This window comes from Orcinus orca, chromosome 13 (assembly GCF_937001465.1).
Source record: "Orcinus orca chromosome 13, mOrcOrc1.1, whole genome shotgun sequence".
In the NCBI taxonomy this organism is placed as follows: Eukaryota; Metazoa; Chordata; class Mammalia; order Artiodactyla; family Delphinidae; genus Orcinus; species Orcinus orca.
In genome coordinates this window covers 5,665,479-5,672,795 of record NC_064571.1, presented here as the reverse complement: position 1 = coordinate 5,672,795, position 7,317 = coordinate 5,665,479, and the positions used below count along the sequence as shown (strand labels likewise).

Below are 7,317 nucleotides of genomic sequence, written 5' to 3'. Positions count from 1 at the left end.
AATACTCTACCCAGCAAGGCTCTCCTTCAGATTTGATGGAGTGATGAAAAGCTTTAAAGTAAAGCAAAACTAAAAGAGTTCAGCACCATGAAACTAGCTTTACAACAAATGTTAAAGGAACTTCTCTACGTAAAAAAGAAAAGGCCAGAAATAGAAATAAGAAAATTATGAAATGAAAAAGCTCACCAGAAAAAGCAAACATACCATAAAGGGAGGAAATCATCCATACACAAAACTAATAGGGAGGTTAAAAGACAAAAGTAAAATCACCTATATCCACAATAGGCAGTTAAGGGATACACAAAACAATTAAATGTAAAATGTGATAGCAAAAACAGTAATCGTGGGGCTTCCCTGGTAGCTCAGTGGTTGAGAGTCCGCCTGCCAATGCAGGGGACACGGGTTCATGCCCTGGTCCGGGGAGATCCCCCATGCCGCGGAGCGGCTGGGCCCGTGAGCCATGGCTGCTGAGCCTGCGTGTCTGGAGCCTGTGCTCTGCAACGGGAGAGGCCACAACAGTGAGAGGCCCGCGTACCGCAAAAAAAAAAGCAAACCCCAAAAACAAACAAATGAAACACACACACACAAAAAAACAGTAATTGTGAAGGGAGGAGAGTAAAAATGAAGGGTTTTTAAAGTGCATTTGAACTTAAGAAATCAGCAACTTAAAATAATCATGTATATATTATATATAGACTGCTATACAAAAACCTCATGGTAACTGCAAACCAAAAATGTATAATCAATATACACATAAAAAAGAAAAAGCAATCCAAACATAACACTAAAGATAGTCATCAAATCACAAGAGAACAAAAGAAGAAAGAAAAAAAGACCTACAAAAACAAATCCAAAACGGCAATAACAACATACATATCAATAATTACTGTAAATGTAAGTAGACTAAATGCTACAACCAAAAGACACAGAGTGGCTGAATGGATACAAAAACAAGACCCGTATACATGCTGCCTAGAAGAGATTCACTTCAGATCTAGAGACACACACAGAAAGTGAGGGGATGGAAAAAGATATTCCATGCAAATGGAAGTCAAAAGAAAGCCAGAATAACAATACTTATTTCAGACAAAATAGACTTTAAAATAAAGACTGTAACAAGAAGGACACTGCATAACGATCAAGAGATCAATCCAAGAAGATATAACAATTGTAAATATATATGCACCCAACATAGGAGCACCTAAATACATAAGGCAACAACAGTAACACAGTAATAGTGGGGGACTTTAACACCCCCATTTACATCAGTTGACAGATCATACAGAAATAAGAAAACATTGGCCTTAAATGGCACATTAGACCAGACGAACTCAATTGATATATATAGAGCATTCCATCCAAAAGCAGCAGAATACATATTCTTTTCAAGTGCACATGTAACATTCTCCAGGATAGATCACATGCTAGGTCACGAGACAAGCCTCGGTAAATTTTAGAGAGTTGAAATTATATCAAACATCTTCTTTGACCACAACACTGAGACTAGAAATCAACTACCCAAAACCAAAAACCAACCAAACAAAAAACCTGCGAAAAACACAAACGTGGAGGCTAAACAATATGCTACTATACAACAAATGGATCACTGACGAAATAAAAGAGGAAATCAAATAATACCTAGAGGCAAATGAAAACAAAAACACAATGATCCAAAACCTATGGGATGCAGCAAAAGCAGTTCTAGGAGGGAAGTTTATAGCAATACAAGCTTACCTCAGGAACACAAGAAAAGTCTCAAATAAACAACCTAACCTTACACTTAGAGTGAACAGAGAAAGAACAAGCAAAACCCAAAGTTAGTAGAATGAGATAAATCATAAAGATCAGAGCAGAAGTAAATGAGATAGAGACTAAACAAATAGAAAAGATCAATGAAACTAAAAGCTGGTTCTTTGAACAGGTAAACAAGATTGATAAACCTTTAGCTAGACTCATCCAGAAAAAAAGGGAGAGGGCCTAAATCAATAAAATCAGAAATGAAAAAGAAGTTACAGCCAACACCGCAGAAATACAAAGGATCATAAGAGACTACTATGAACAACCATATACCAATAAAATGGACAACCTAGAAGAAATGGAAAAGCTCTTAGATATGTACAATCTCCCAGGATTGAACCGGGAAGAAATAGAAAATATGAACAGACCAATTACCAGTATGAAATTGAATCAGTAATTTAAAAACTCCTAACAAACATAAGTCCAGGACCAGACGGCTTCACAGGTGAATTCTACTAAATGTTTAGAGAAGAGTTAATGCTTATCCTTCTCAAAGTATTCCAAAAAACTGCAGAGAAAGGAACGTCCAAACTCATTGTATGAGGCCCGCACCACCCTGATACTAAAACCAGACAAAGCTATTACAAAAAAAAGAAAATTATAGGCCTATATCACTGATGAACATAGACGCAAAAATCCTCAACAAAACACTAACAAATTGAATACAATTCAACACTGTATTTAAAGGATCATACACCCTGATCAAGTGCAATTTATCCCAGGGATGCAAGGATCTTTCAATATCTGTAAATCAATCAGTGTGGTATACCACATTAACAAATTGAATAAAAACTATATAATCATCTCAATAGATGCAGAAAAAGCTTTTGATAAATTCAATATCCATTTATGATAAAAAAACTCTCCAGAAAGTGGGCATAGAGGGAAAATACATAATAAAGGCCATATACGGCCCATAGCTAATACAATATTCAACAGTGAAAAGCTGAAAGCATTACCTCTAAGATCAGGAACAAGACAAGGATGCCCACTCTCACCACTCTTATTCAACATAGTTTTAGAAGTCCTAGCCACAGCAATCAGACAAGAAAAATAAATAAAAAGAATCCAAATTGGAAAGGAAGAAGTACAACTGTCACTGTTTGCAGATGACATGATACTATACATAGAAAATCCTAAAGATGCCACCAGAAAACTACTAGAGCTCCTCAATGAATTTTGTAAAATTTTGCAGGAGACAAAATTAATATACAGAAATCTCTCGCATTTCTATACACTAACAATGAACTATCAGGAAGAGAAATTAATGAAACAATTCCATTTACCAACACATCAAAAAGAATAAAATACCTAGGAATAAACCTACCTATGGAGGCAAAATACCTGTATTCAGAAAGCTGTAAGACACTGATGAAAGAAACTGAAGATGACACAAACAGATGGAAAGATATACCATGTTCTTGGATTGGAAGAATCAATATTGTTAAAATGACCATACTATCCAAGGCAATCTACAGATTCAGTGCAATTCCTATCAGAATACCAATGGCATTTTTCACAGAACTAGAACAAATAATTTAAAAATTTGTATGCAAACACGAAAGACCCCAAATAGCCAAAACAGTATTGAAAAAGAAGAACAGAGCTGGAGGAATCATGCTCCCTGACTTTGGACTATACTACAAAGCTACAGGCATCAAAACAGTATGGTACCAGCACAAAAACAGACATATAGATCAATGGAGCAGGATAGAGAGCCCAGAAATAAACCCACACACTTATGGTCGATTAATCTATGACAAAGGAGGCAAGAATGCACAATGGAGAAAAGACAGTCTCTTCAGTAATTGGTGCTGGGAAAGCTGGACAGCTACATGCAAAAGAATGAACTTAGAACATTGTCTAACACCATATACATAAATAAACTCAAAATGGATTAAAGACTTATATGAAAGACTGGATACTATAAAACTCCTAGAAGAAAACATAGAACACTCTCTGATGTAAATCACAGCAATATGTTTTTGGATCTGTCTCCTAAAGCAAAGGGAATAAAAGCAAAAATAAACAAATGGGACCTAACTAAACTTGAAAGCTTTTGCATAGCAAAGGAAACCATCTGCAAAATGAAAAGAAAACCTACTGATGGGAGAAAATATTTGCAAATGATATGACCAATAAGGGATTACTATCTAACATATAAAAACAGCACATACAACACAATATCAAAAAAACAAACAACCCAAATAAAAAATGGGCAGAAGAACTGAATAGACATTTTTCCAAGGAGGAAATGCAGATGGCCCACAGGCACATGAAAAGATGCTCAACACCATCAATCATCATGGAAATGCAAATCAAAACCATAATGAGATAACAGCTCACACCTGTCAGAATGGCTATCATCATAAAGTACAAATACAATAGAATACTACTCAGCCATAAAAATGAATGAAATTTTGCCATTTGCAGCATGGATGGACTTGCAGGGCATTATGCTAAGTGAAATTAGACAGAGAAAGACAAATAGTGTATGATATCACTTATATATGGAATCTAAAAAATACAACAAACTAATGAATATAACAAAAAAGAAGCAAACTCACAGATACGTAGAACAAACTAGTGGTTATCAGTGGGTAGAGGGAAGGGGAGAGGAGCAATATAGGGGTAGGGGATTAAAAGGTACAAATTATTAGGCATAAAACAAGCTATATGGATATATTGTTCAACGTGTGGAATACAGCCAATATTTTAGAACTAAAATAAAGTAAAATCTTTAAAAATTGCGAATCACTAGATTGTACACTGTTAACTTACACAATATTGTACAGCAACAAATGTTTATTTTTCAATAAAAAAAATAAGTTACCGGTGATAGTAAGTTGCCAACGTACCACACAGGGGGAAAAATATAGAATTTAGAGCTCTCTTCGATTAGAAGTGTGTAATATCAAGCAAGCAGAACCCTAGAGCCTGACAACAGGTGTGATGGGTGACCCTACACCTGCCCTGTGGCGCCGAACCGCTGCCAGGAGTTGGCCGGTGTCACCTGACCCTCCGCGGGTTTAGGGAGGGGGGCGCGGAGGCATTGAGCGCGTCACGCTCCGCCCTGAGCTCTGGGGTTGGTCAAGGTCTGCGCCTGCGCCGAAATCCAGTTATCAAAGTTGACTCCAGAAGAGAGAACCTAACAGACCAGTAACAATGGAAGAAATTGAGAAAGTTATCATGGTGTTTCAGGTTAAAAAAAAATCCTTCCTGAAGAAGATCTTAAGCAACACGATGGATTCAGAAGCTCATGAAAAGAGGTCACAAATCCTAACATCTTCAAAGCAAGATATATCACCTCATATTGCAAATGTTAGCGAAATGAAGCATTACTTGTGTGGCAGCCGTGCAGCTCTCAACCATATAGCAATCACATTTCCCATTCAGCTCTTTCGGCAACGGCTGTATGGAATCAAAATCTGGTATTCAGTACTTCAGTTGAGGAGGGATGGATTTCGAAACTTGTATGGTAGAATCCTTCCCCCATTAATGCAGAAAACGACTACACTGGCTGGTCTGTATGAGGATCTATCTTGCCTTCTCCGTAAGCATATCAGTACCCCGGAGTTTGCAACCCTAGCATGGCTGCAGTACTTGCAGGGACAACAGAAGCAATTTTCAGTCCATTGGAAAGCGTTCAAACATTGCTTTGAGCCCACAGCATCATGACAAATTTACAAACACTAATCAGGCTTTCAAGGCACTGAAATGCCATGGAATTAGTATTATCGAGGCTTGGCGCCCGTTCTTTTCCGTAATGGATTCAGCAATGTCCTTTTTCTTGGACTTCGATGTCCCATCAAGGAGCACCTGCCTACAGCAACGACTCACAGTGCTCCTTTGGTCGATGATTTTATCTGCAGAGGCCTGTTGGGTGCCATGTTGGGAATCTTGTTTTTTCCAGTTAATGTTGCAAAAACTCGCATGCGATCTCAGATTGGTGGGGAATTTCAGTCTCTCCCTAAGGTTTTACAAAAAATATGGCTACAATGGGACAGGAAACTGACAAACCTTTTCAGAGGTGCCCATCTGAATTACCATCGGTCCCCCATCTCTTGGGGCATAATTAATGCGACTTCTGAGTTCTTGTTAAAGATTATATGAAAGAAATCAGTTACGTGCCCTTTATCAACTGAATAGATCTAAGAAGAATGCAGCTTGGCCTTGTTTCTAATCGGCCAAATACAAATTGGTGTCATAAATCCAGGGCACAATGAATTATGGGCAAAGCTGTTTTCTTTAAGCAACAACAAATCCAGAATAAAAGATTTCAGTAGGAAAATGTAAGGTGTTTTGGTTTTTGTTTTGTTTTGTTTTTTGGGGGGCGGGTCTGGTTCTATTTTTTTAAATCATTATCTGAGAACTTTAGGCTAATTGCCTGGTTAATAGCTGTCTATCTGACGGCTTTTGACAAGGAAACTAACGGCCAAGGTATGATTCTAGTTTTCCAACTCTTCCATATTGAAACGTCAGTGGCCATGACCAGGCAGAGAAACGGCTCTTAGCGTTCCATGAATTCTCAGGCTTACTTCTATCACTCCATTTCTTGCTTCTCTGCTTTTAGGAGGAGTTGCAAAGGGTAGTTTTTGTTAACTTATACATGGTAGGACAAAGGAGCAGAACAGAGAAGAAAAACAGCTTATTACGTGTAGGTTTTTCATGATAAATTGCTTGTATTCGTTTTGAAACTAAGCACCTGTTGGGATGGTCATTATCCGAATTATTTCTCTTTAGACGTGGTAGACTAAAGCAACTAAGGACATCTCCCATTTTGCTTTCTAGGATGAAAGTTTTCTCTGTAGCTCTCAATGTGACCTTAAACCTTTCCAAAATATTTTTATATTAATTTCACTTATTTCATTGCCAAAAGATGTGCAGACTTAACTTTTGTTAGTGGTGTTTCATCCCATTAAGAAGTTTCATATTACAGGCATCACCCCCTTTTCTTTATGCCACTTTGCTTTTACAAAAGACCTACATTAGTACCTGTTTTCACTAACGGAAAGAAATACGAGGATGATTTGTGCTTTCACAAAAAAAGGTAATTGCGTCTTCACTCTATGCCATTTGGGCTTACGAAAGGTTCCACAGGAATGCGGGAAAACTTGTAATTGCATTAGAGATACAATTCTGTTTAGCTCAGCTTCTTTGAATTGTTGTTGCCAATTTAGTGAAGAGCTTTGGAGTTTTGGTTTTCTTTCCTTTGAGTAGTAGTTTGCCATAGTCAAATCTCCTGTTCTCTTGAAACTCCCATTAAAAACAACAACAGAAATGCTTCCATAAAATTTTATTTTGGACCTCAGATTTTTTTTTTCTGGTTCTTAAGTGTTCCAGGGAAGGGGAAAAAAAAAGAAACCTCAGGATAGCTTTCACCCCACAGTGTCAAGCTGTCTTTTTTACTTTACTCTTAGAAATGGAGACTTCTATTAGGATCTTTACATTTTGGGAACCCAATTTTACCATTTTATCATTTAAACAGTAAGACAGTTTGAGAGGATAAGACCTAAATAA

At 37.4% G+C, this 7,317-nt stretch overlaps 1 pseudogene; it reads left to right on the top strand.

The window, feature by feature from the left end:
* Positions 1-4,962: 4,962 nt before the first annotated feature.
* On the top strand, positions 4,963-5,910 carry LOC101277214 (mitochondrial nicotinamide adenine dinucleotide transporter SLC25A51-like; annotated as a pseudogene).
* The last annotated feature ends 1,407 nt before the right edge of the window (positions 5,911-7,317 follow it).